We start from the raw sequence: 14,237 nt of genomic DNA, 5'->3' as shown, positions 1-14,237 counted from the left end.
GTTGGAGTGTATTCTGATGTACACACAATCAATCTGAAGCTACCTTCCCTGACCAGAGGGGTCAGCACTAATCCTCCTAACACAGAGCCTGGTGCCTTCATGCTTCCAATCCCCCATCCCCGGGTGAAGAGAAGTAGACAGTAGGAATTTCGTGAAGGGATCACTTTCTCATTTAAGCAAGACAAGAACCTCCAAGCCCAAGAAAGAGGGGTTGAAGAATTTTGAGTCTGACCAAGGCCTTCAGGGGTCAACAGTTTTAGTGTCCCACCCCACTGTGCTAACTAGCCAATCCCTGGATGATCTACACTAAAAATGTGTTTCTTGCCCAATCTCTTTCCAAGATGGCCTGAGGGTCAGCCCGTTAAACAGGTTATAGAAAAGCCACATTTACCAAGAGAGGAGCTAGAGGACATTCATTTGTCCCAAAATAATGTGATAAATCATGGCCCCCATGAAGATGCTACAAGTCTTTGTCAGAGAAGCTGCAGGCCAAGACTCAAAGCCTAAGGGTTGAGGTGTGCAGTCAAAGTGATAACTTGGAGATGAAGAGAAAGCACCTAGAAGAGCATTTGGTCAATGTGGTGAGACTTTCTATGTTACATGCTGTGTGGCCCCAGGGGAATGCAGTCCTGCAGTTATAACCCTCAATTTCCACTGGGACACAACTTGGTCACAGAGGCAGAGGATCTGGGGAGAGAACACAAGGAAGGTCAAACTAACTCCCCTCCTGCTCTATGCAGGAACTAATGTTCCAATAGTGTATTTCCTGGCACCTCTGCCTTTGCTTCCATCCAACCTGGGCAACTCCACCCACCAAGGAATGCCCATCTTTCCTCTCTAAAGCTCAGGCTTCTTATCTACAAAATGGATCTAAGAACAACTGCTGGGATGATGAAATGTGGCAATAAAGTGCTAAATGCAGTGCTTGCTGCCAGACAAGGGCTTTTTGTAGTTATGACCATGAACACCTCCATCATCATCTCCACCTCTACCAACCATCCTCACCTCTGCCACCACTATCTCCATCATCTCCTCTACAGTCACCATCTCCACCTCCACCCCATCACCCTCTCTGCCACCACTTCCACCATCATCACTGGCTCCATCACCTCCTCTACTGCCATCACTTCCAGATAGCTCCCAGAGAGTCAGAGATCCAGGGGAAGGCTGCCTAGATCCACCAGATCTCAGACACCTTCTGATCCTTAACTTATAGATAGAGCCCGGAATGATTCCATGACTTTAGCAGGGTTGTCCTGCTCATCAGTAGCAGAGAGATAACCAGGACTTACGTCTCCTCATTTCCTGGTCAAAGTTCTTTCCAGTACTTAGGTTTAAAGCTTCTGTCACTCTGTTCTGTAACTCTGAACCACTTATCCCTTCCTCAATACCTACATATGGGTATTTGTGGTTTCAAGAAGAGAGTCAATGAGTAGAGGCCATAATAAAGGAAACAACTAACAGAAGGCAAGTTTAAAGAGAGGACAAATTTCAAATCCCCGGAAGACAGGAGCTCTGAGACCTTCCCCAAGTCCCTGTCTCTGCCCAATTCCTCTCCAGGAGGAATGACAAGTGGCAGGGAGGCTACATGACTGCCCGTTCATCTGGTCACTTCAGCTAAGAATCTTTGCTTCTTTCCTCCATCCTCTACTCCACCCTCCAGCACACATCCCCACCCACACCCAATGCCCCATGGCCCTGTCACCTCAGGCTAAGCTCTAGTACAGTGGCGGGAGTGAGGGCTGGGATTTGGAGTCAGACTGACCTGGGTTTAAGTTTCAGCCTTGCTATTTACCAGCCGTGTGATCATAGACTTACATCTCTGTGAAATGGGTAAAATAACAGTATCTACTTCATGGAGTTAGTGTAAGAAAAGCTCAAGGACATGCATACACGTGAAGGACTTAGCACAGCAGCACTGCATGAACCACAGCTCCTACTACTCATTACATAATCCCATCAGCTGCCCCAGGGTGAAGGCAATACCAGCTAAAATTAATACAGTGCATATATATTTCAGACACTCTTCTGAGCACTTGACTTAAACTTGCTCAGTTAAACCTTACACTAAGCCCCACTGGATGGCCACTACTTGACTTTTGTTGCTATTATACAGATAAGGTAAGTGATGGTGTGGATAGGTTAAATTTCTTGCCCAGACTCACACAGCTGGCCAGGACAGGCCAGAAGTTAGACCCAGGCAGCCGGGTCCAGAGTTGGTGTTCTTCATCACCCGGCCCCAGCAGGCTGCCCTCAGCTGCAGGACCCCTCAGGGGGATCAGAGATCAAATGCTTTCCGAGTCCCAAACTCAAATTAAGGTATTTCAATTCAAATGGCCACAAGGTTAAAAATAAATAAGTAAAAATAAACACACCTTCCCAACACATCTCTCTGATAAGGCATGCTATCAGTTTGAAAGGGCCTTTTTTACATTTAGCATTTTCTGATTATGAAGAGAAAAGCTTGGTGGATTTCAAAGAAACAAACTAGCTTTGAACAGGAGTGTGGCAGGCTAGACTAGAGAAGGTCTGCTTTGGACTGGATTTATGTTATGGAAAGCAAGCACCTCTACCCCACCCCCACTCCTATCCACAGCAAGAGTTCTCGAGAAGGATACTTTCCTATGAAGACTCATTTAAATTCAGAGTTAAAGACTACTCTCACCCATCACAGGCTGCCTCTTCCCCTCCTCATAAATACAATCTAAAATTCTGTTTCAAAGTAAATTAGAAAATAAGTTCAGCTCCCCATTATCTGCTCATATCTTGTAAGTTAGTAAAGAAATTCTGGGAACAATCTATAGCAAAATGCCAGGACAGGAGGCAAAAAAAAAAAAAAGGAATCAGCTGATGGGAGAGATACCAAAAGAGGTTCAGGAAGGAGCCGGGCTTATACTGTGGCTTATTTAGAGCTGAGGGTTCTCAACTGAAAATCAGTAAAGCTCTCGGGGAAGTTGAGGAGATGGTATCAGGCTTCTAAGATAGAGTTTTGTATCAAGAATGATCAGATAAGGATGCCTTCCTGTTAATGATTTGAAAATGAAATTACTGTTGCATGACAGGATAAGAATAAATCCCTCCTGGTAGTTTTTTTCTTTTCATAGGGGCAAAAAAAAAACTTTGAGGAAATAGCCTTGTAGACTTGGGAAAACGAAGCGTGAGCTCTCCTATCCGAGTGTACCAGTAACTGTCTAAGATGCACATTATTATACACACTAAATTATCCAATCCAGCCCAACAGTAACATCCTGCTTTCATGTTTAAAGCTAGTCCTTATCTGTTATCTCACTTGTCTCTTCCACCTGACCACCAAATGGCAGAGCACCCCTAGATACTCTCCCCAGATCTCTATCATCTAGAAGGTGGGCACTTCCTCTATGCCTCTACCCTGAAATACCATCTCTATGGATAATGTGATCCCAAGTCAATGTTGCCAGCCTTGGTAGACATCCACAGCCTACTCAACATCAAGGCTTGGATAGCTCATCTGCACCTATAATGAGACATGTTCATCCAACCTGCCCTCCCTCCACTACTCCCAACCTTAATAAACTCTTCCACCACTCACTGAATTTTTCTAGCTGGAAACCTGAAAGTCTCCCTATTGTATTTCCTCCTCCTTATTCCCATACTCAGTCCCCAAGCCTATCAGTTATACCTCCATCATCTATTTCCTTCTCACCATCCCATTCCTAATGTGGGCTTCCATTTTCTCATGCCTGGACCAGCTCAATATCACTCCTGACCAAACCACTCTCCACACGAGCCAGGATCATCTTGTTAAATTAAAAAGTTCACATCACTCCCCTGCTGAAAACTTTCCAATGGCATATTATTGACCTTAGAATAAAGTCCCAAGTCTTTAACGAGTCCTATAGGATCTTACCTGGCTTATTCCTTCGGGCTCTCCTTACACAACCATCTCTGCTTGCTCTGTCTCCTTCCAACACCTGACACTTTCTCATTTCCTAGAGCCAGACATCCCCTTCTGACTCAGAGCCCTTATCCAGCCAGCCTCCCTTCCCTCATTTTGCTAATTCACATTCATTTTTTAGTCACTGCTAAAAGACTGCTTCTTCCAACAAGCTGAGACTTCCAGTTTAGACCCATGTTTTAAGCCCCCATTGCCCCATACTTCTTGATCACACTCTACATTCTGATGTATTTAACTTGGAACATGTGCCTTTCATGTCTGTCTTCTCAGCCATGTGAGCTCCATGGGGTTAGAGCTGGCTCTGTCCTATTCTAGGTCTGCAGTGACTGGAACAGCACGTGGCACATAGGCATGCACAATACCTGAGGGAAGACCTGCCAGGGCTTGCTGCTCCTAACCATGTAGTGAGGTAGATGGGTGGGGGCTGCCATCCCTATTTTTAACTGATAAAAATGGTGACATACATGACACTTAATCAGTTTGATACTGGTTACAAAGAAAAAGAGTAAAAGACCGGAAGCTTAAAACCTGGCATCTTCCAACCAAAGATACTCACAAATTTAAGTACATTACTCCAGCATTGTATATCCATGTCTGTAACCCTCTCTTCCAGAGATGCAGTCCCACACCCATTCCCACAGCTTAGCCCAGGAGAGGGAGGCAAGTGCAGGACCTTTCCCAGGACAGACTGAAGATCTGAATCCAACCATTGTCTGCAAGGACCTGCATTAACTGAGCTACACAGTCAAATTTCAGAAACTTGGGCTTTTAGATCCCCCCAAAACCTCAGAGATGACAAAACAGTTTCCTTTCCTGTAAAATACGCATGTATCTTAGATTATCTGAGGCCCTTTCCACCTGTGAGACTCTAGTTTAACTTCCCTGTATGCCAGGAGTCTCATCTAAAAAAAATTATGGGTGATCTGAATCACATTTCACAGGGATGTTGTATGAATTAGACAGGATTCTTATACTTTTTAGAATTTCCAGGGATATAAATTCTAAGGATTATAATCATTTCATTATGTAAAGTCCTCAGTGATAGCCAAATGTCTTCACTCCTGCCACTCAGGCTGTGGTCCATGGCATCCCCCGAAGGCTTACTACAAATGCAGAATCTCAGGCCCCAGCACCGACCTGCTGATCAGAATCTGTGTGGCCTGTGCTACAGTGTACAAGCTTCTCAGCATCACTTAGCATCCCGATCTTTCCCCACTTTCCTGCTGCCTGTCCTCTGAGCCTTTTTACCACTCCCCTGCTTAGCCCCATACCTTTCCTAATTTCCAAGACATACCAGGTCTTTGCCCACAACAGACTCCAGGAATTTCCTACTTGACCAAGTATTCCCTCCTCTGGGAAAGTCTCCCTGTCCATTCAAAGAGAAGGAACCTCTCCGACCTTGTCCTTGTTTGCATGATAATATACCTTTTTTTAAGTTTATTTATTTATTTTGTAAAAGAGTTCTTGCACACAAGCAGGGGGAGGAGCAGAGAGGGAGGGGAGAGAGAATCCCAAGCAGGCTCCGTGCTCTCAGCTGGGTCGATCTCACAAAACAAGAGATCATGACCTGAGCCAAAATCAAGAGTTGGACATTTAACAGACTAAAACACTCAAGCACCCTATAACCACACTATTTTAATGATGAATTTCCATGCCTGGCCTACTGTAATCACTGGAGAACAAAGGCCATACATATTCCAGACACTGACTCATGCCTAGCACAGCACAATAAGCCCTCAACACATGTTTCTTAAAAGTATGAAAATCTTTAATCCCATTAAAATGTATGCTAAGGTCCTATCCTGAATTTTTGACTAAACTGTAACCCTACTGCACTAATTTCACACACACACAACACACACACACCATTTTATTCCTTAGGGAATGGTACTTAGAAAAATGATTTTGGACTTATAGAAGAAAAATCAGATGCCACCTCTCCCAACCTGAGAAGATGCACTTAAAATAGACTGACTCTAGGTTGTTCTAGAACCTGGAAACAGGGCAGGAAGGCACTGGGACAGCTCCATTATTCACCAGAAGACCACCCAACTGGTCTTGGGTGGATGAAGAACAGGAATCTTCCTCTCTCTTGCCAAAGCCCTGCTTGGGGCCATGTTAGAATCTGCAAATCTCTCAGGCTTTAAGTAGCAACAAGTCTCTGGGCATATTGTGAGTCTGGCAGAGGCTGAAGAAAGACTCAGGAGACCAAACAGCCCCTCAAGCACACCAGCCCAACCCAGGAAAGGCAGGCTGGAATGCAGAGGGTGGCAGAGGCTTCTGGGCCTCAGCTCTCTAACTCCTCTGAGAACAAGTGCTTCCTAGGGCAAGGATCTACTTGAGTGTGTACTGGCAGGTCCAGACGGGTGTGGTGAGGAGAGCACATGCTGCAAGACACATCTAAGGTTGGGGGGGGTGGGGAACAAAGCACAAGGGGGATACTGGGAAGTGTGAGGCACTGGCATGGCCTGGAGCAAAGTCCTGATGTGTGTGGCAGGGGTGGGTACACACTGTGGGACACATCTAAGGTGGGGGAAAAATCAAAGCACCAGGGGGAGACTAGGTGGTGTGGGGCACCGGCGTGACCTGGTGCATGCTGGGACTGAGCGTGGTCAGAAGCCCCCAGTGTAAATCCACAGCCCCCTTAGGATGTGTCTGCTCAGGCCAGAGCCAGCACAGCCAGGCACCCTTCTTCACCTGATCACAGACTGGTCACACTTGGCTTTGCAGCAACCTTACAGATATGTCCAACCCCACCATACTATAGATGAGGAAAGGGAGGTCCACAGCAGGCAAGAGACTCAGCTCAGGTCACAGGGCTGTCCAGCTGCTAGGAAAGGAGCAGGACCTCAGCCCGACCCCTTTCTCCTTTCCTACAGCCCAGACTCTGCCTTTCACTCTGACATTTAGGACTTTCACAGCCTGAGGCACTGAAGCCCCAGTTTAGAAGATAGCACTGTGCATTGACGGTGGTTTTAGGATTAGAACCCTTGGCTGATAACTGGGCTCCTTCACTGATGAGTGGTATGATCCTGGGGAGCAAGTAACTTAAACTTCTTGCTATCATTTCTTTTTATTGCAAATATATATGTATATATGTATTACATATACATATGTGTGTATACATATATATATATAACATATACATATGTATATATGTATTACACATATGTATATATGCATATATATGCAAATATATTCACATACATATATATCCAATGGAAATGAGATTATATGTCAATATTTTGCATATTGTTACTCAATAAATGTTATTTCCCTTCTAGGTTTCCTAGAATCCTGGGTTGGAGGGAAAGACAAAGTAATACCATTGCCACCATACTCCCTGGAACAAGGTATTCTGCATACCATTGCACTTGGATTGCATTGACTTTATGGTGAGCTGCCCAACCATTCAACTCAAGTCTCATGTTGTCTACCTGAAGATAGATCTGGTCCCACAGATTAAGGATTCAGTCCTATAAGACTGCCCCCTGCCCCTACTTCAAGATGCCAGTCCCAAGCCCAGGTTGTCACCTGTGCTTCTGACCAACTAGATTCAAGGTTCCAATGTCTCCCACCTCGGGTTACATTAATTAGCCAGGGCAGCTAACCAAACTCAGAAACATTTTACTTATTAGATACTAGCTTATTATAAAAAGACGTAACTCACAAACAGCCAGATGGAAGAGAAGCAGAGGACAAGGTAGAGGGAAAGGACATGGAACTTCCATGCCCTCTCCGGGGCACCACTCTCCTTTTGTTTCCATGTGTTCACCAACCAAGAAATTCTTTGAATCCCATCCTTTCCAGGTTTTATGGAGGCATGATTGATTGGATCCATCACTGATGGTAATAATTTAATCTGTAGCAGCCCCTCTCTCTTCACAGAGGTGAGAGTAGGACTGCAAGTTCCAATCCTCTAATCACAAAGTTGGTTCTGCTGGCAACCAGCCCCATCAGGAGATGCTTTCCAAAAGTCACCTCATAAACATGACAGAAGATACCTTGATTGCTCTTCTCACTTGACAAATTCCAAAGACCACGTATATTTCTTATAAATCACACTATCACAGGTGGTAAAGTACACATCAGTTTTTCTGTCTGCCTAGAATTAATCTTCCCTCCTCCCAAAAGAGAGCCTTGATAGTCCTTTGGGGAACAAATGTCCATCCATGACTCAATCTCTGAAATTCATGTTGGGAGCTGACTCTGTTCTCCAACCCCAAAGGTAGAGAGATAACAAAGGAATGGACAATCAGAGTTACAGTAGCTGGTTCAGTGATGAACAGGGATCCAGATCAGGCCAATCAGAGCCAGTCTTAGGGCATTTGCTGAAACCACTAGGAAAAAAATACTCTGCTAGAATTGCTAACACAGAAAAATACAAGCTTATAAGCATGTGGCATGACTACCCTAAGATGGGACAGTCTTCCCTGAAATGGATGACAACGCAAAGGAAAGCAAAGTGAAGATTTGCAAGAGAGAGGGGGATGGGTTTCTAACATTATTTGGGTCTGGATTCTACACATATTTTGCTTAAGCCAATTTAAAATGGTTTTCTCTTGTTTCCAACCATAACAATCTCAATTACATAAATGTCTTTAATTTAGTGAACTACAGAGGAGATTCTTCAACATCCTAAGGTAACATCACTCAGTCTCTCAAGTATAACCTGAACCCTTTCTCCTATAAACAAACATTTTCTTTGGCCTATTTGAAGTAAAAGAGAAAGTGAGAGGCAGCAGTGGCTGCTCTCCACCACTCATACCACTGGGACTTGATCTACTTGAAGCTTGATTTCTCTCTTTTCTCTTTATTGATTAAGGCAACCCAATCCTTGCCTTTCATAGGAAATCTATACTTATTTACTTGTTTCCTGTTGCAAAAAACCTTCTCTTGAATATCCCTTTTTCCTCCCTCAGGCAAAATATTTTTGGATGTAGGACTTAAAGTTGGAAGGTGTATCAGAGGACATTCCAGTAAAGTCCTATTTGACCAATGAGAAAACAGAAGGTGAATGGCAAGCCTCACACCATTGATGGCTGAGCCTCTGACTTCCAGGTCTGTGCCCTCCCTCCACCCTCCCACCGAGTATTTCAACAGATATCAATTCCTTGCAGTGACCTTGCACATGGGCTGATTTAAATATTGAGACATCAAAATGCCCTTGAAGAAAGAACTGCAACTTTGCAATCTAGTCCCAGCTCTCTAACCAACCAGCTGTGTGACCTTGGGAATGTCATTTAACCACTTAAGATTTGTTTCTTCATTAATAAAATCAGAGATTGGACTAAGAGGATCATAAAATGTCACAAGTTTAATGACCCTAAAGCACATTGTGGGCAGAGAGAAAGCTAAGTGCTGAATCAGCATCACATGGCAATAAAAATTCCCTCCAATACTGGAATCTGAAGGTAAGCATGTTCAGGAGGATACAGGAAAAGAGGGAACTGAGAGCCCTGAAAAGCCATGTACTACAAACATAACTTTTTTCTTCTTTTTTTTTTTTTTCCACCTCACATGAGCCATTGGTGCCTTCCTATTTGCCTTTTAAAATCTTGTTAAAACTCAAACCCACTGTGTGTTGCTTGCTGGAGTTCGCCTGCTTTTCCTAAGATGATCCTGGCTTCCAATACTGGTCACACCTAGTTATTATTAGCTCCCCTGTTTTCCTCTCAAAATTGTCCCCAAATCAGGAGACTCAGAATGTGTAAAGTCTTCCTATAAAACAACAAGAAAAAAACAGATGATCTGGTAGGAAAAGAAAAAGGGCAAAAAACTTGAACAGACACTTCACAAAAAGAACCAAATGACCAATAAACAAATACAAAGATGCTCCACATTATTAATCATCAGATAAACACAAATTAAAACCACAGTGTGATATTTCTATACACTGAACTAAATGGCTAAAATGAAAATACAAAGAAATATAAAACATGTGTAGGCAAGGCTATGGATAAATCATAACATTCATAAGCTGCTTATAGGACTAAAACTTGTAACTACTATGGAAAGCTATGTGACAGTCTCTCCTAAGGCTGCATGTATGCCTTCCCTATGACCCAGGACTCTGCTCCTATGTATACGGCAACAGAAATGCATAAAATACCAACACCTGAAGACATGTATAAGAATGTTCATAGCAACTTGTCTATGACAGTCCCAAACTGGAAACTGAAGCAGCTCATCAATGGTATTCACACAGTGGGACACTATACATCAGCAACAGCATTGAGGATCAACAGAATACAAACATACCCTACAACATGGATGAAATTTACAAACATAATGTTGAGTGAAAACACAAAAGATTACATATTCTATGATTTTGTATATACCAAGTACAAAATCAGGAAAAGCTAATGTATGGTAGGAGAAGTTAGGATAATGGTTACCTTTGTGGGGGTAAGTGAAAGGGGACAAGGAGAAATTTTAGTGCAATGGTAATGCTCTATTTCTTAATCTGTTTATGTCAATGTATTCAAGCTGTAAGCTTCTAAGATGTGTACCTTTTGGTATGCATTCTATACTTCAATTAAAAACTCAAATATTTTTTTAGAAAGAATTCCAGGATGAACAATAAATGTCACAGACACTGTTATAGATTCAGTTGTGCCCTGCCCCCCACAAGTTCCTATGTTGAAGTCCTAGCCCCAGATACCTCAGAATGGGACTGTATTTAGAGATAGTCTTTAAAGACGTATTTAAGTTAAAATGGTACAATTACAGTGGGATTAGGATCCTATATGACCAGGTATCCTTAAAGGAACACAGAGGGATGACCATGTGAGGACATGGTGAGATGGTGGCCATCTGAAAGCTAAGGAGAAAAACTTCACGAAACCAAACCTGGTGACCTCTTGATCTTGGACCTCTACCATCCCAAATAGTGAGAAAAATAAATTTCTGTTGTTTAAACCACCCCAGTCTGCAGTATTTTGTTATGGCCATGCACACTGACTGAGACAGTCACCCTGCTTATTTGTGACCTCCTCTTACACACAGTATTGAGATATTATCTAGGCGCTTCCCTGGGAGGTAAAAGAGGTTTGGGCAGCATGGGTGGAGGTGAAGTGGAAGGGATGGATGGGAGACTGCTCCTCTACACCAGCATCAGCTTCAGGCTGCCCCAGGCTTTTCCATCATTCCAGAGCCATCTCTGGCTGAAGAACAAGGCAGCAAGTCTCCTAAGGTAATCTTGCTGGCTTCCCATCTCAGAGCATTCACACAACTGTCAGAGCTCTGGGATTTTTGCTTGAATGGTCACAGAAAATTTTACAGCTAGAAGAGACAACAGGTGCTCTCATCAAGCCTTCTGGAGGAGAATGAGTGAGGAAATGAGCAAAGAAAGGTCCAGAGAAGTTAGGAGGCTGGCCCAAAGTCACACAGCTAGTTAATGGTAGAGCAGGGGCTAAATCTGCTGCCACACTCTGATTTCCAGACCAGGGCTTTTGCACTGAATCATTTTTGCCTTCCTCTCTTTGGAGGATGGGATGAGGAGATGTAGGGAAGGAATAGTTTAGCTTCCTTCATAAGCTTTGTTTCTGTCTTTTAAAGCTGCACCTACACAAGCTTATCATCTCCATGTTTTCCCCCATTCTCCCTTCTCCCACCATCCTCTTTATTCTTCCCTCGGTCCCACTGCAGGATTTCCTCCAAGTGTCTGAGAATATAGTGTCCAGGGTACTGGGTTCTTCCACCTGTGTGCCTTCAGGCACATCACTGAAACTCTGTACAGATGGTTCCTCATCTACCCAGTGGGCACCAGCTGCTCTCTGGGTGGCAGGGCAAGCCTCTCCGAAAACTCTCCCCAGACAGAAGTCCACTCCTCTGCCCAACCAAGGATGAGGGGGGTAAGTAAACATGAGCAGAGGTGGGTGGAGGAGTGGTCCTTTCAATGCATATTCCCTTCGTCTCCAGCCTGAGCTCTGTGATGGGGCCTCTCCGACACTGGACTCCATGGAAGGTACTAGAAACAGACAAGTAGCCTTCTTATTTAGGATGAGGGAACCAAAAGGCCATGATGGATTGACTTGTCCCAGCTCAGGGGCTTTACAAATCCAACCATCAAAATAACCTTGGAAGCTGGGCATCATTCAATCCACTTAACAGACAACATAGACTTGTCCAAAAACACCAGCTAGATAGACTGGGGCCAGATTTTAATTCTGCCCCCACCATACTCACCCAATCTACTGTGCCCCCGCTGTCCCGTTTGCACCAAAAAATGGCAAATTGGCAAGTATTAGAATAGATGAGCCATGTGGCCAGGACTACAGGTGGTAAGATACCTCGCAGGCACTGCCTGTCCCACAAACATCTGGCAGTAGTGATGACAAAACAGCCTCCTTTGGATGAATCAACTGGAAACAAAGCAGTACTTATCACCATTAAGAACGTGCTGCTGACCTTATACACCCATCCTGCTCAGACCTTGGGCAATGGCCACTCCAGACACCGGCACAGGGAGCTGTAAGCTCTAAGTCACAGACATCTGCAGCAAGCCAATGACACTCTTCTTCCCCTATTAATGTGCTATTTGAGAGACACTTTGGTAATGAGCTAAGGGAATTCACTGGAGCTCAGGGACCAGCTTTCAGCTGGCCAGCTCTGGACATCAGGCAGGAACTTGGAAATCTTCCAGTGGCAGCTTGGAGAGGGGCTCTGGGGGCTGGGACTGAGGCCAGGTAACAGCTGTGGCCAAAGGAAAACCACTGAAGCAGAAGAGCTGCATAGTAGGCCTTTCCAGATTTCTCTGGAGAATGGACATATCAAAAATGCAAAGGCTGTGGTTTGATGAGTTCAATAGGACCCACTAGTGACAGAGAAATAAAGAGGAAAATATGGGGTGATGTCAAGTGTCTGGGCATAAGCAAAGTAAAGCAAACGTGGCTCCTAGAGACACAGGAGGGTGGCAGGGAAGGCTTCCTGAACCAGGAATCCTCCCAGACCTTTCCTGTGTGTCACAGAGCAAGTGATCCTGTCCGGGGGCAGGGAAGGAGGGGCTCTGAGCTACACAGGTCCCCCAGGAGGTGAGGTATGGGCACTACGGGGCAGTGTCTGCAACGAGCCTGGGGACAGCATGGCCTCTGAGCTTCACAGTCCCAGGAAACTGCAATAGAGAGAAAAGGACTTGGGGAAGGTGGCAGGAGATGCTTGAGTGTGTTGTTAGAGGCCCCCTCCTCTCCCCAGAATGTCCTTTACATGCCTGTGTCATCAACTAAACAGTGCTGAGATGCCCTGGCATAGAGCATCAGGAGCCATCCTGAGAAAACCACCCATGCAAAGGTGATGGCCTTAGGCTGACATCTTGGCACCAAATGCATAGGGAGAGGGGGGCCTCCTGTATCAGGGGGATCGGTGTTGAAGGGGATGGGCATTCCACAGGACACCAGGCTATTTCCTCTCAGCATCTGGGAAACTCTTTGTTGAGGAATGTCTGGCTAGGCTATAGGCCCCTGGGCACCAAGTACTCAAGCATTTCTAAGGACCCAGAACAAGTGACTTAGGAGACCAAGTCCCCAGGCTCAGGCCCCCGATATCCTCTCCAAGCTAACAGCTGTACTTAAATGATAGAGTCTAGAATGAGCAGAACTCATCCCTGCCCTAAAAGGATGTATGCCCTCAGGTAGACAGCAGGATGCGGTCAACTGATGAGAAGGGCAAAGCTCCATCAAACCTGAACAAGGGCTGAGGTGAGAGGGCATGTTCCCATCATGCATCCATCCAAGATATATCAGGGCCAGGCACTGCTTGCCTGCCCCTCCCTCAGGGACTCTGCTCCTGGAGAGGTTAGGAAGGGCCCAGGGCAGCTTGTGAACAGCCAGGGGAAGCACCAGAGGGCAAGAAGGCCAAGGGAATTGTGTGATGGCAAGGGAGTCATAGCAGGGAGAGGAATTTCCCCTCCCCGCCCCTCCAGCCACAAAGACAGATATAGGACAAATATGGGTTCTCAGGAGCTCCTCTTGCTTGGACAAGGGATAGGAGACTGAAGGCTGCTATGGTCTGCAGCAAGACAGGGTCAACACAGAGGTGAATGAACATCCAGTTTATCCAAAGTGACAGATTTCTGGGGCCCACATGGAGCTCTTCTCCCTCTGGCTTGTGTGCACTGTCTGGCCTGCTTCCTTGACCTCTTTGCACCTCATCTGTAAAATGGGGCTACTATTGCCTGCCACTAGAGTTGGGCTCTTGGAAACTGGAAGCAAGGAAGTTAGTTCCCCCTTCCTGCTGGGACCCTGTGTTGGTGCCATGGCCTGGAGGCCTGCTTCACTTCATTTTGGCCAAGAGCATAAGAAGC

General features: G+C 45.2%; 1 protein-coding gene across 1 annotated transcript in view; it reads right to left on the bottom strand.

The window, feature by feature from the left end:
• Positions 1 to 14,237, bottom strand: part of GPR39 (G protein-coupled receptor 39) — a 195,381-nt gene that overhangs the window by 9,546 nt on the left and 171,598 nt on the right. The gene's annotated exons all lie outside the window — the stretch shown is intronic.

Source organism: Puma concolor, chromosome C1 (genome assembly GCF_028749965.1).
Source record: "Puma concolor isolate L17-30 chromosome C1, mPumCon1.1.hap2, whole genome shotgun sequence".
NCBI classification, from domain to species: domain Eukaryota; kingdom Metazoa; phylum Chordata; class Mammalia; order Carnivora; family Felidae; genus Puma; species Puma concolor.
This window is presented reverse-complemented; position numbering and strand designations above follow the sequence as displayed.